This window comes from Macaca mulatta, chromosome 1, assembly GCF_049350105.2.
Source record: "Macaca mulatta isolate MMU2019108-1 chromosome 1, T2T-MMU8v2.0, whole genome shotgun sequence".
Taxonomy (NCBI): domain Eukaryota; kingdom Metazoa; phylum Chordata; class Mammalia; order Primates; family Cercopithecidae; genus Macaca; species Macaca mulatta.
This window is the reverse complement of record NC_133406.1, coordinates 99,069,588-99,085,226: the sequence shown is the minus strand read 5'-3', so window position 1 is coordinate 99,085,226 and position 15,639 is coordinate 99,069,588.

Here is a 15,639-nt window from a genome sequence, read left to right as displayed (position 1 = left end):
ACAGATATTTCGGATCCCTTTGAAGACTATAGGGCCAAAGGAAATATCCTAAGATAACAAAGAGAAAGAAGCTTTCTGAGAAACTTCTTTGTGTTCTGTGAAATCATCTCACAGAGTTACAGCTTTCCCCTCAAGAAGCCTTTCGCTAAGACAGTTCTTGTGGAATTGGCAAAGTGATATTTGGAAGCCCATAGAGGGCTATGGTGAAAAAGGAAATATCCTCAGATGAAATCTGGAAAGAAGCTTTCTGAGAAACTGATTAGTGTTCTGTTAATTCATCTCACAGAGTTACATCTGTATTTCGTGGATCTCTTTGCTAGCCTTATTTCTGTGGAATCTGAGAACAGATATTTCGGATCCCTTTGAAGACTATAGCGCCAAAGTAAATATCCTGCGATAACAAAGAGAAAGAAGATTTCTGAGAAACTTCTTTGTGTTCTGTGAAATCATCTCACAGAGTTACAGCTTTCCCCTCAAGAAGCCTTTCGCTAAAACAGTTCTTGTGGAATTGGCAAAGTGATATTTGGAATCCCATAGAGGGCTGTGGTGAAAAAGGAAATATCCTCAGATGAAATCTGGAAAGAAGCTTTCTGAGAAACTGCTCTGTGAATTGTGACTTCCACTCACAGAGTTACATCTGTATTTCGTGGATCTCTTTGCTAGCCTTATTTCTGTGGAATCTGAGTACAGATATTTCGGATCCCTTTGAAGACTATAGGGCCAAAGGAAATATCCTCCGATAACTAAGAGAAAGAAGCTTTCTGAGAAACTTCTTTGTGTTCTGTGAAATCATCTCACAGAGTTACAGCTTTCCCCTCAAGAAGCCTTTCGCTAAGACAGTACTTGTGGAATTGGCAAAGTGATATTTGGAAACCCATAGAGGCCTACGGTGAAAAAGGAAATATCCTCAGATGAAATCTGGAAAGAAGCTTTCTGAGAGACTGCTTAGTGTTCTCTTATTTCATCTCACAGAGTTCCATCTGTAGTTCGTGGATCTCTTTGCTAGCCTTATTTCTGTGGAATCTGAGAACAGATATTTCGGATCCCTTTGAAGACTATAGGGCCAAAGGAAATATCCTCCGATAACAAAGAGAAAGAAGGTTTCTGAGAAACTTCCTTGTGTTCTGTGAAATCATCTCACAGAGTTACAGCTTTCCCCTCAAGAAGCCTTTCGCTAAGACAGTTCTTGTGGAATTGGCAAAGTGATATTTGGAAGTCCATAGAGGGCTATGGTGAAAAAGAAATATCCTCAGATGAAAACTGGAAAGAAGCTTTCCTAGAAACTGCTGTGTGATCTGTGACTTCCACTCACAGAGTTACATCTGTATTTCGTGGATCTCTTTGCTAGCCTTATTCCTGTGGAATCTGAGAACAGATATTTCGGATCCCTTTGAAGACTATAGGGCCAAAGGAAATATCCTGCGATAACAAAGAGAAAGAGCTTTCTGAGAAACTTCTTTGTGTTCTGTGAAATCATCTCACAGAGCTACAGCTTTCCCCTCAAGAAGCCTTTCGCTAAGACAGTTCTTGTGGAATTGGCAAAGTGATATTTGCAAACCCTAGAGGGCTATGGTGAAAAAGGAAATATCCTCAGATGAAATCTGGAAAGAAGCTTTCTGAGAAACTGCTCTGTGATGTGTGACTTCCACTCACAGAGGTACATCTGTATTTCATGGATCTCTTTGCTAGCCTTATTTCTGTGAAATCTGAGAACAGATATTTCGGATCCCTTTGAAGACTACAGGGCCAAAGGAAATATCCTCCGATAACAAAGAGAAAGAAGCTTTCTGAGAAACTTCTTTGTGTTCTGTGAAATCATCTCACAGAGTTACAGCTTTCCCCTCAAGAAGCCTTTCGCTAAGACAGTTCTTGTGGAATTGGCAAAGGGATATTTGGAAGCCCATAGAGGGCTATGGTGAAAAAGGAAATATCCTCAGATGAAATCTGGAAAGAAGCTTTCTGAAAACTGCTTAGTGTCCTGTTAATTCATCTCACAGAGTTACATGTGTATTTCGTGGATCTCTTTGCTAGCCTTATTTCTGTGGAATCTGAGAACAGATATTTCGGATCCCTTTGAAGACTATAGGGCCAAAGGAAATATCCTCCGATAACAAAGAGAAAGAAGCTTTCTGAGAAACTTCTTTGTGTTCGGTGAAATCATCTCACAGAGTTACAGCTTTCCCCTCAAGAAGCCTTTCGCTAAGACAGTTCTTGTGGAATTGGCAAAGTGATATTTGGAAGCCCTTAGAGGGCTATGGTGAAAAAGGAAATATCCTCAGATGACATCTGGAAAGAAGCTTTCTGAGAAACTGCTTAGTGTTCTGAGAATTCATGTCACAGAGTTACATCTGTATTTCGAGGATCTCTTTGCTAGCCTTATTTCTGTGGAATCTGAGAACAGATATTTCGGATCCCTTTGAAGACTATAGGGCCAAAGGAAATATCCTCCGATAACAAAGAGAAAGAAGCTTTCTGAGAAACTTCTTTGTGTTCTGTGAAATCATCTCACAGAGTTACAGCTTTCCCCCCAAAGACGCCTTTCGCAAAGACAGTTCTTGTGGAATTGGCAAAGTGATATTTGGAAGCCCATACAGGGCTATGGTGAAAAAGGAAATATCCTCAGATGAAATCTGGAAAGAAGCTTTCTGAGAAACTGCTGAGTGTACTGTTAATTCATCTCACAGAGTTACATCTGTATTTCATGGATCTCTTTGCTAGCCTTATTTCTGTGGAACCTGAGAACAGATATTTCGGATCCCTTTGAAGACTATAGGGCGAAAGGAAATATCCTCTGATAACAAAGAGAAAGAAGCTTTCTGAGAAACTTCTTTGTGTTCTGTGAAATCATCTCACAGAGTTACAGCTTTCCCCTCAAGAAGCCTTTCGCTAAGACAGTTCTTGTGGAATTGGCAAAGTGATATTTGGAAGCCCATAGAGGGCTATGGTGAAAAAGGAAATATCCTCAGATGAAATCTGGAAAGAAGCTTTCTGAGAAACTGCTTAGTGTTCTGTTAATTCATCTCACAGAGTTACATCTGTATTTCGTGGATCTCTTTGCTAGCCTTATTTCTGTGGAATCTGAGAACAGATATTTCGGATCCCTTTGAAGACTATAGGGCCAAAGGAAATATCCTCCGATAACAAAGAGAAAGAAGCTTTCTGAGAAACTTCTTTGTGTTCTGTGAAATCATCTCACAGAGTTACAGCTTTCTCCTCAAGAAGCCTTTCGCTAAGACAGTTCTTGTGGAATTGGGAAAGTGATATTTGGAAGCCCATAGAGGGCTATGGTGAAAAAGGAAATATCCTCAGATGAAATCTGGAAAGAAGCTTTCTGAGAAACTGCTTAGTGTTCTGTGAATTCATCTCACAGAGTTACATCTGTATTTCGTGGATCTCTTTGCTAGCCTTATTTCTGTGGAATCTGAGAACAGATATTTCGGATCCCTTTGAAGACTATAGGGCCAAAGGAAATATCCTCCGATAACAAAGAGAAAGAAGCTTTCAGAGAAACTGCTTAGTGTTCTGTTAATTCATCTCACAGAGTTACATCTGTATTTCCTGGATCTCTTTGCTAGCCTTATTTCTGTGGAATCTGAGAACAGATATTTCGGATCCCTTTGAAGACTATAGGGCCAAAGGAAATATCCTGCGATAACAAAGAGAAAGAAGATTTCTGAGAAACTTCTTTGTGTTCTGTGAAATCATCTCACAGAGTTACAGCTTTCCCCTCAAGAAGCCTTTCGCCAAGACAGTTCTTGTGGAATTGGCAAAGTGATATTTGGAAGCCCATAGAGGGCTATGGTGAAAAAGGAAATATCCTCAGATGAAATCTGGAAAGAAGCTTCCTGAGAAACAGCTCTGTGAATTGTGACTTCCACTCACAGAGTTACATCTGTATTTCATGGATCTCTTTGCTAGCCTTATTTCTGTGGAATCTGAGAACAGATATTTCGGATCCCTTTGAAGACTATAGGGCCAAAGTAAATATCCTGCGATAACAAAGAGAAAGAAGATTTCTGAGAAACTTCTTTGTGTTCTGTGAAATCATCTCAGAGAGTTACAGCTTTCCCCTCAAGAAGCCTTTCGCTAAAACAGTTCTTGTGGAATTGGCAAAGTGATATTTGGAAGCCCATAGAGGGCTGTGGTGAAAAAGGAAATATCCTCAGATGAAATCTGGAAAGAAGCTTTCTGAGAAACTGCTCTGTGAATTGTGACTTCCACTCACAGAGTTACATCTGTATTTCGTGGATCTCTTTGCTAGCCTTATTTCTGTGGAATCTGAGTACAGATATTTCGGATCCCTTTGAAGACTATAGGGCCAAAGGAAATATCCTCCGATAACTAAGGGAAAGAAGCTTTCTGAGAAACTTCTTTGTGTTCTGTGAAATCATCTCACAGAGTTACAGCTTTCCCTTCAAGAAGCCTTTCGCTAAGACAGTACTTGTGGAATTGGCAAAGTGATATTTGGAAACCCATAGAGGCCTACGGTGAAAAAGGAAATATCCTCAGATGAAATCTGGAAAGAAGCTTTCTGAGAGACTGCTTAGTGTTCTCTTATTTCATCTCACAGAGTTACATCTGTAGTTCGTGGATCTCTTTGCTAGCCTTATTTCTGTGGAATCTGAGAACAGATATTTCGGATCCCTTTGAAGACTATAGGGCCAAAGGAAATATCCTCCGATAACAAAGAGAAAGAAGCTTTCTGAGAAACTTCTTTGTGTTCGGTGAAATCATCTCAAAGAGTTACAGCTTTCCCCTCAAGAAGCCTTTCGTTAAGACAGTTCCTGTGGAATTGGCAAAGTGATATTTGGAAGCCCATAGAGGGCTATGGTGAAAAAGGAAATATCCTCAGATGAAATCTGGAAAGAAGCTTTCTGTGAAACTGCTTAGTGTTCTGTCAATTCATCTCACAGAGTTACATCTGTATTTCGTGGATCTCTTTGCTAGCCTTATTTCTGTGGAATCTGAGAACAGATATTTCGGATCCCTTTGAAGACTATAGGGCCAAAGGAAATATCCTAAGATAACAAAGAGAAAGAAGCTTTCTGAGAAACTTCTTTGTGTTCTGTGAAATCATCTCACAGAGTTACAGCTTTCCCCTCAAGAAGCCTTTCGCTAAGACAGTTCTTGTGGAATTGGCAAAGTGATATTTGGAAGCCCATAGAGGGCTATGGTGAAAAAGGAAATATCCTCAGATGAAATCTGGAAAGAAGCTTTCTGAGAAACTGCTTAGTGTTCTGTGAATTCATCTCACAGAGTTACATCTGTATTTCGTGGATCTCTTTGCTAGCCTTATTTCTGTGGAATCTGAGAACAGATATTTCGGATCCCTTTGAAGACTATAGGGCCAAAGGAAATATCCTCCGATAACAAAGAGAAAGAAGCTTTCTGAGAAACTTCTTTGTGTTCTGTGAAATCATCTCACAGAGTTACAGCTTTCCCCTCAAGAAGCCTTTCGCTAAGACAGTTCTTGTGGAATTGGCAAAGTGATATTTGGAAGCCCATAGAGGGCTATGGTGAAAAAGGAAATATCCTCAGATGAAATCTGGAAAGAAGCTTTCTGAGAAACTGCTCTGTGATGTGTGACTACCACTCAGAGAGTTACATGTGTATTTCACGGATCTCTTTGCTAGCCTTATTTCTGTGGAATCTGAGAACAGATATTTCGGATCCCTTTGAAGACTATAGGGCCGAAGGAAATATCCTCCGATAACAAAGAGAAAGAAGCTTTCTGAGAAACTTCTTTGTGTTCGGTGAAATCATCTCACAGAGTTACAGCTTTCCCCTCAAGAAGCCTTTCGCTAAGACAGTTCTTGTGGAATTGGCAAAGTGATATTTGGAAGCCCATAGAGGGCTATGTTGAAAAAGGAAATATCCTCAGATGAAATCTGGAAAGAAGCTTTCTGAGAAACTGCTTAGTGTTCTGTTAATTCATCTCACAGAGTTACATCTGTATTTCGTGGATCTCTTTGCTAGCCTTATTTCTGTGGAATCTGAGAACAGATATTTCGGATCCCTTTGAAGACTATTGGGCCAAAGGAAATATCCTCCGATAACAAAGAGAAAGAAGCTTTCTGAGAAACTTCTTTGTGTTCTGTGAAATCATCTCACAGAGTTACAGCTTTCTCCTCAAGAAGCCTTTCGCTAAGACAGTTCTTGTGGAATTGGGAAAGTGATATTTGGAAGCCCATAGAGGGCTATGGTGAAAAAGGAAATATCCTCAGATGAAATCTGGAAAGAAGCTTTCTGAGAAACTGCTTAGTGTTCTGTGAATTCATCTCACAGAGTTACATCTGTATTTCGGGGATCTCTTTGCTAGCCTTATTTCTGTGGAATCTGAGAACAGATATTTCGGATCCCTTTGAAGACTATAGGGCCAAAGGAAATATCCTCCGATAACAAAGAGAAAGAAGCTTTCAGAGAAACTGCTTAGTGTTCTGTTAATTCATCTCACAGAGTTACATCTGTATTTCCTGGATCTCTTTGCTAGCCTTATTTCTGTGGAATCTGAGAACAGATATTTCGGATCCCTTTGAAGACTATAGGGCCAAAGGAAATATCCTGCGATAACAAAGAGAAAGAAGATTTCTGAGAAACTTCTTTGTGTTCTGTGAAATCATCTCACAGAGTTACAGCTTTCCCCTCAAGAAGCCTTTCGCCAAGACAGTTCTTGTGGAATTGGCAAAGTGATATTTAGAAGCCCATAGAGGGCTATGGTGAAAAAGGAAATATCCTCAGATGAAATCTGGAAAGAAGCTTTCTGAGAAACAGCTCTGTGAATTGTGACTTCCACTCACAGAGTTACATCTGTATTTCATGGATCTCTTTGCTAGCCTTATTTCTGTGGAATCTGAGTACAGATATTTCGGATCCCTTTGAAGACTATAGGGCCAAAGGAAATATCCTGCGATAACAAAGAGAAAGAAGCTTTCTGAGAAACTTCTTTGTGTTCTGTGAAATCATCTCACAGAGTTACCGCTTTCCCCTCAAGAAGCCTTTCGCTAAGACAGTACTTGTGGAATTGGCAAAGTGATATTTGGAAGCCCATAGAGGCCTATGGTGAAAAAGGAAATATCCTCAGATGAAATTTGGAAAGAAGCTTTCTGAGAAACTGCTTAGTGTTCTGTTAATTCATCTCACAGAGTTACATGTGTATTTCGTGGATCTCTTTGCTAGCCTTATTTCTGTGGAATCTGAGAACAGATATTTCGGATCCCTTTGAAGACTATAGTGCCCAAGGAAATATCCACCGATAACAAAGAGAAAGAAGCTTTCTGAGAAACTTCTTTGTGATTTTTGAAATCATCTCACAGAGTTACAGCTTTCCCCTCAAGAAGCCTTTCGCTAAGACAATTCTTGTGGAATTGGCAAAGTGATATTTGGAAGTCCTTAGAGGGCTAGGGTGAAAACGGAAATATCCTCAGAAGAAATCTGGAAAGAAGCTTTCTGAGAAACTGCTTAGTGTTCTGTTAATTCATCTCACAGAGTTACATCTGTATTTCGTGGATCTCTTTGCTAGCCTTATTTCTGTGGAATCTGAGAACAGATATTTCGGATCCCTTTGAAGACTATAGGGCCAAAGTAAATATCCTGCGATAACAAAGAGAAAGAAGATTTCTGAGAAACTTCTTTGTGTTCTGTGAAATCATCTCACAGAGTTACAGCTTTCCCCTCAAGAAGCCTTTCCTAAAACAGTTCTTGTGGAATTGGCAAAGTGATATTTGGAAGCCCATAGAGGGCTGTGGTGAAAATGAAATATCCTCAGATGAAATCTGGAAAGAAGCTTTCTGAGAAACTGCTCTGTGAATTGTGACTTCCACTCACAGATTTACATCTGTATTTCGTGGATCTCTTTGCTAGCCTTATTTCTGTGGAATCTGAGTACAGATATTTCGGATCCCTTTGAAGACTATAGGGCCAAAGGAAATATCCTCCGATAACTAAGAGAAAGAAGCTTTCTGAGAAACCTCTTTGTGTTCTGTGAAATCATCTCACAGAGTTACCGCTTTCCCCTCAAGAAGCCTTTCGCTAAGACAGTACTTGTGGAATTGGCAAAGTGATATTTGGAAGCCCATAGAGGGCTATGGTGAAAAAGGAAATATCCTCAGATGAAATCTGGAAAGAAGCTTTCTGAGAAACTGCTCTGTGATGTGTGACTACCACTCAGAGAGTTACATGTGTATTTCACGGATCTCTTTGCTAGCCTTATTTCTGTGGAATCTGAGAACAGATATTTCGGATCCCTTTGAAGACTATAGGGCCGAAGGAAATATCCTCCGATAACAAAGAGAAAGAAGCTTTCTGAGAAACTTCTTTGTGTTCGGTGAAATCATCTCACAGAGTTACAGCTTTCCCCTCAAGAAGCCTTTCGCTAAGACAGTTCTTGTGGAATTGGCAAAGTGATATTTGGAAGCCCATAGAGGGCTATGGTGAAAAAGGAAATATCCTCAGATGAAATCTGGAAAGAAGATTTCTGAGAAACTGCTTAGTGTTCTGTTAATTCATCTCACAGAGTTACATCTGTATTTCGTGGATCTCTTTGCTAGCCTTATTTCTGTGGAATCTGAGAACAGATATTTCGGATCCCTTTGAAGACTATAGGGCCAAAGGAAATATCCTGCGATAACAAAGAGAAAGAAGCTTTCTGAGAAACTTCTTTGTGTTCTGTGAAATCATCTCACAGAGTTACAGCTTTCCCCTCAAGAAGCCTTTCGCTAAGACAGTTCTTGTGGAATTGGCAAAGTGATATTTGGAAGCCCATAGAGGGCTATGGTGAAAAAGGAAATATCCTCAGATGAAATCTGGAAAGAAGCTTTCTGAGAAACTGCTTAGTGTTCTGTGAATTCATCTCACAGAGTTACATCTGTATTTCGTGGATATCTTTGCTAGCCTTATTTCTGTGGAATCTGAGAACAGATATTTCGGATCCCTTTGAAGACTATAGGGCCAAAGGAAATATCCTCCGATAACAAAGAGAAAGAAGCTTTCTGAGAAACTTCTTTGTGTTCGGTGAAATCATCTCACAGAGTTACAGCTTTCCCCTCAAGAAGCCTTTCGCTAAGACAGTTATTGTGGAATTGGCAAAGTGATATTTGGAAGCCCATAGAGGGCTATGGTGAAAAAGGAAATATCCTCAGATGAAATCTGGAAAGAAGCTTTCTGAGAAACTGCTTAGTGGTCTGTGAATTCATCTCACAGAGTTACATCTGTATTTCGTGGATCTCTTTGCTAGCCTTATTTCTGTGGAATCTGAGAAAAGATATTTCGGATCCCTTTGAAGACTATAGGGCCAAAGGAAATATCCTCCGATAACAAAGAGAAAGAAGCTTTCTGAGAAACTTCTTTGTGTTCTGTGAAATCATCTCACAGAGTTACAGCTTTCCCTTCAAGAAGCCTTTCGCTAAGACAGTTCTTGTGGAATTGGCAAAGTGATATTTGGAAGCCCATAGAGGCCTATGGTGAAAAAGGAAATATCCTCAGATGAAATCTGGAAAGAAGCTTTCTGAGAAACTGCTTAGTGTTCTGTGAATTCATCTCACAGAGTTACATCTGTATTTCGTGGATCTCTTTGCTAGCCTTATTTCTGTGGAATCTGAGAACAGATATTTCGGATCCCTTTGAAGACTATAGGGACAAAGGAAATATCCTCCGATAACAAAGAGAAAGAAGCTTTCTGAGAAAGTTCTTTGTGTTCTGTGAAATCATCTCACAGAGTTACAGCTTTCCCCTCAAGAAGCCTTTCGCTAAGACAGTTCTTGTGGAATTGGCAAAGTGATATTTGGAAGCCCATAGAGGGCTATGGTGAAAAAGGAAATATCCTCAGATCAAATCTGGAAAGAAGCTTTCTGAGAAACTGCTCTGTGATGTGTGACTTCCACTCACAGAGTTACATCTGTATTTCACGGATCTCTTTGCTAGCCTTATTTCTGTGGAATCTGAGAACAGATATTTCGGATCCCTTTGAAGACTATAGGGCCAAAGGAAATATCCTCCGATAACAAAGAGAAAGAAGCTTTCTGAGAAACTTCTTTGTGTTCTGTGAAATCATCTCACAGAGTTACAGCTTTCCCCTCAAGAAGCCTTTCGCTAAGACAGTTCTTGTGGAATTGGCAAAGTGATATTTGGAAGCCCATAGAGGGCTATGGTGAAAAAAAAAATATCCTCAGATGAAATCTGGAAAGAAGCTTTCTGAGAAACTGCTTAGTGTTCTGTCAATTCATCTCACAGAGTTACATCTGTATTTCGTGGATCTCTTTGCTAGCCTTATTTCTGTGGAATCTGAGAACAGATATTTCGGATCCCTTTGAAGACTATAGGGCCAAAGGAAATATCCTCCGATAACAAAGAGAAAGAAGCTTTCTGAGAAAGTTCTTTGTGTTCTGTGAAATCATCTCACAGAGTTACAGCTTTCCCCTCAAGAAGCCTTTCGCTAAGACAGTTCTTGTGGAATTGGCAAAGTGATATTTGGAAGCCCATAGAGGGCTATGATGAAAAAAAAAATATCCTCAGATGAAATCTGGAAAGAAGCTTTCTGAGAAACTGCACTGTGATGTGTGACTACCACTCAGAGAGTTAGATGTGTATTTCACGGATCTCTTTGCAAGCCTTATTTCTGTGGAATCTGAGAACAGATATTTCGGATCCCTTTGAAGACTATAGGGCCAAAGGAAATATCCTCCGATAACAAAGAGAAAGAAGCTTTCTGAGAAACTTCTTTGTGTTCTGTGAAATCATCTCACAGAGTTACAGCTTTCCCCTCAAGAAGCCTTTCGCTAAGACAGTTCTTGTGGAATTGGCAAAGTGATATTTGGAACCCCTAGAGGGCTATGGTGAAAAAGGAAATATCCTCAGATGAAATCTGGAAAGAAGCTTTCTGAGAAACTTCTAAGTGTTCTGTTAATTCATCTCACAGAGTTACATCTGTATTTCGTGGATCTCTTTGCTACCCTTATTTCTGTGGAATCTGAGAACAGATATTTCGGATCCCTTTGAAGACTATAGGGCCAAAGGAAATATCCTGCGATAACAAAGAGAAAGAAGCTTTCTGAGAAACTTCTTTGTGTTCTGTGAAATCATCTCACAGAGTTACAGCTTTCCCCTCAAGAAGCCTTTCGCTAAGACAGTTCTTGTGGAATTGGCAAAGTGATATTTGGAAGCCCATAGAGGGCTATGATGAAAAAGGAAATATCCTCAGATGAAATCTGGAAAGAAGCTTTGTGAGAAACTGCTCTGTGATGTGTGACTTCCACTCAGAGAGTTACATCTGTATTTCACGGATCTCTGTGCTAGCCTTATTTCTGTGGAATCTGAGAACAGATATTTCCGATCCCTATGAAGACTATAGGGCCAAAGGAAATATCCTCGGATAACTAAGAGAAAGAAGCTTTCTGAGAAACTTCTTTGTGTTCTGTGAAATCATCTCACAGAGTTACAGCTTTCCCCTCAAGAAGCCTTTCGCTAAGACAGTTCTTGTGGAATTGGCAAAGTGATATTTGGAAGCCCATAGAGGGCTATGGTGAAAAAGGAAATATCCTCAGAAGAAATCTGCAAAGAAGCTTTCTGAGAAACTCCTCTGTGATGTGTGACTTGCACTCACAGAGTTACATCTGTATTTCGTGGATCTCTTTGCTAGCCTTATTTCTGTGGAATCTGAGAACAGATATTTCGGATAACTTTGAAGACTATAGGGCCAAAGGAAATATCCTCCGATAACAAAGAGAAAGAAGCTTTCTGAGAAACTTCTTTGTGTTCTGTGAAATCATGTCACAGAGTTACAGCTTTCTCCTCAAGAAGCCTTTCGCTAAGACAGTTCTTGTGGAATTGGCAAAGTGATATTTGGAAGCCCATAGAGGGCTATGGTGAAAAAGGAAATATCCTCACATGAAATCTGGAAAGAAGCTTTCTGAGAAACTGCTTAGTGTTCTGTGAATTCATCTCAGAGAGTTACATCTGTATTTCGTGGATCTCTTTGCTAGCCTTATTTCTGTGGAATCTGAGAACAGATATTTCGGATCCCTTTGAAGACTATAGGGCCAAAGGAAATATCCTCCGATAACAAAGAGAAAGAAGCTTTCAGAGAAACTGCTTAGTGTTCTGTTAATTCATCTCACAGAGTTACATCTGTATTTCCTGGATCTCTTTGCTAGCCTTATTTCTGTGGAATCTGAGAACAGATATTTCGGATCCCTTTGAAGACTATAGGGCCAAAGGAAATATCCTGCGATAACAAAGAGAAAGAAGATTTCTGAGAAACTTCTTTGTGTTCTGTGAAATCATCTCACAGAGTTACAGCTTTCCCCTCAAGAAGCCTTTCGCTAAGACAGTTCTTGTGGAATTGGCAAAGTGATATTTGGAAGCCCATAGAGGGCTATGGTGAAAAAGGAAATATCCTCAGATGAAATCTGGAAAGAAGCTTTCTGAGAAACAGCTCTGTGAATTGTGACTTCCACTCACAGAGTTACATCTGTATTTCATGGATCTCTTTGCTAGCCTTATTTCTGTGGAATCTGAGTACAGATATATCGGATCCCTTTGAAGACTATAGGGCCAAAGGAAATATCCTGCGATAACAAAGAGAAAGAAGCTTTCTGAGAAACTTCTTTGTGTTCTGTGAAATCATCTCACAGAGTTTCAGCTTTCCCCTCAAGAAGCCTTTCGCTAAGACAGTACTTGTGGAATTGGCAAAGTGATATTTGGAAGCCCATAGAGGCCTATGGTGAAAAAGGAAATATCCTCAGATGAAATTTGGAAAGAAGCTTTCTGAGAAACTGCTTAGTGTTCTGTTAATTCATCTCACAGAGTTATATGTGTATTTCGTGGATCTCTTTGCTAGCCTTATTTCTGTGGAATCTGAGAACAGATATTTCGGATCCCTTTGAAGACTATAGTGCCCAAGGAAATATCCACCGATAACAAAGAGAAAGAAGCTTTCTGAGAAACTTCTTTGTGTTTTTTGAAATCATCTCACAGAGTTACAGCTTTCCCCTCAAGAAGCCTTTCGCTAAGACAATTCTTGTGGAATTGGCAAAGTGATATTTGGAAGTCCATAGAGGGCTAGGGTGAAAACGGAAATCTCCTCAGAAGAAATCTGGAAAGAAGCTTTCTGAGAAACTGCTTAATGTTCTGTTAATTCATCTCACAGAGTTACATCTGTATTTCGTGGATCTCTTTGCTAGCCTTATTTCTGTGGAATCTGAGAACAGATATTTCGGATCCCTTTGAAGACTATAGGGCCAAAGTAAATATCCTGCGATAATAAAGAGAAAGAAGATTTCTGAGAAACTTCTTTGTATTCTGTGAAATCATCTCACAGAGTAACAGCTTTCCCCTCAAGAAGCCTTTCGCTAAAACAGTTCTTGTGGAATTGGCAAAGTGATATTTGGAAGCCCATAGAGGGCTGTGGTGAAAAAGGAAATATCCTCAGATGAAATCTGGAAAGAAGCTTTCTGAGAAACTGCTCTGTGAATTGTGACTTCCACTCAAAGAGTTACATCTGTATTTCGTGGGTCTCTTTGCTAGCCTTATTTCTGTGGAATCTGAGTACAGATATTTCGGATACCTTTGAAGACTATAGGGCCAAAGGAAATATCCTCCGATAACTAAGAGAAAGAAGCTTTCTGAGAAACTTCTTTGTGTTCTGTGAAATCATCTCACAGAGTTACCGCTTTCCCCTCAAGAAGCCTTTCGCTAAGACAGTACTTGTGGAATTGGCAAAGTGATATTTGGAAACCCATAGAGGCCTATGGTGAAAAAGGAAATATCCTCAGATGAAATCTGGAAAGAAGCTTTCTGAGAGACTGCTTAGTGTTCTCTTATTTCATCTCACAGAGTTACATCTGTAGTTCGTGGATCTCTTTGCTAGCCTTATTTCTGTGGAATCTGAGAACAGATATTTCGGATCCCTTTGAAGACTATAGGGCCAAAGGAAATATCCTCCGATAACAAAGAGAAAGAAGCTTTCTGAGAAACTTCTCTGTGTTCGGTGAAATCATCTCAAAGAGTTACAGCTTTCCCCTCAAGAAGCCTTTCGCTAAGACAGTTCTTGTGGAATTGGCAAAGTGATATTTGGAAGCCCATAGAGGGCTATGGTGAAAAAGGAAATATCCTCAGATGAAATCTGGAAAGAAGCTTTCTGAGAAACTGCTTAGTGTTCTGTCAATTCATCTCACAGAGTTACATCTGTATTTCGTGGATCTCTTTGCTAGCCTTATTTCTGTGGAATCTGAGAACAGATATTTCGGATCCCTTTGAAGACTATAGGGCCAAAGGAAATATCCTAAGATAACAAAGAGAAAGAAGCTTTCTGAGAAACTTCTTTGTGTTCTGTGAAATCATCTCACAGAGTTACAGCTTTCCCCTCAAGAAGCCTTTCGCTAAGACAGTTCTTGTGGAATTGGCAAAGTGATATTTGGAAGCCCATAGAGGGCTATGGTGAAAAAGGAAATATCCTCAGATGAAATCTGGAAAGAAGCTTTCTGAGAAACTGCTTAGTGTTCTGTGAATTCATCTCACAGAGTTACATCTGTATTTCGTGGATCTCTTTGCTAGCCTTATTTCTGTGGAATCTGAGAACAGATATTTCGGATCCCTTTGAAGACTATAGGGCCAAAGGAAATATCCTCCGATAACAAAGAGAAAGAAGCTTTCTGAGAAACTTCTTTGTGTTCTGTGAAATCATCTCACAGAGTTACAGCTTTCCCCTCAAGAAGCCTTTCGCTAAGACAGTTCTTGTGGAATTGGCAAAGTGATATTTGGAAGCCCATAGAGGGCTATGGTGAAAAAGGAAATATCCTCAGATGAAATCTGGAAAGAAGCTTTCTGAGAAACTGCTCTGTGATGTGTGACTACCACTCAGAGAGTTACATGTGTATTTCACGGATCTCTTTGCTAGCCTTATTTCTGTGGAATCTGAGAACAGATATTTCGGATCCCTTGGAAGACTATAGGGCGAAAGGAAATATCCTTCGATAACAAAGAGAAAGAAGCTTTCTGAGAAACTGCTTAGTGTTCTGTTAATTCATCTCACAGAGTTACATCTTTATTTCGAGGATCTCTTTGCTTGCCTTATTTCTGTGGAATCTGAGAACCGATATTTCAGTTCGCTTTGAAGGCTAAAAGGCCAAAGGAAATATCCTCCGATAACAAAGAGAAAGAAGCTTTCTGAGAAACTTCTTTGTGTTCTGTGAAATCATCTCAGAGAGATACAGCTTTCCCCTCAGGTAGCCTTTCGCTAAGACAATTCTTGTGGAATTGGCAAAGTGATATTTGGAAGCCCTTAGAGGGCTATGGTGAAAAAGGAAATATCCACAGATGAAATCTGGAAAGAAGATTTCTGAGAAACTGCTCACTGTTCTGTTAATTCACCTCACAGAGTTACATCTGTATTACGTGGATCTCTTTGCTAGCCTTTTTTCTGTGGAATCTGAGAACAGATATTTCGGATCCCTTTGAAGACTATAGGGCCAAAGGAAATATCCTCCGATAACAAAGAGAAAGAAGCTTTCTGAGAGACTTCTTTGTGTTCTGTGAAATCATCTCACAGAGTTACAGCTTTCCCGTCAAGAAGCCTTTCGCTAAGACAGTCCTTGTGGAATTGGCAAAGTGATATTTGGAAGCCCATAGAGGGCTATGGTGAAAAAG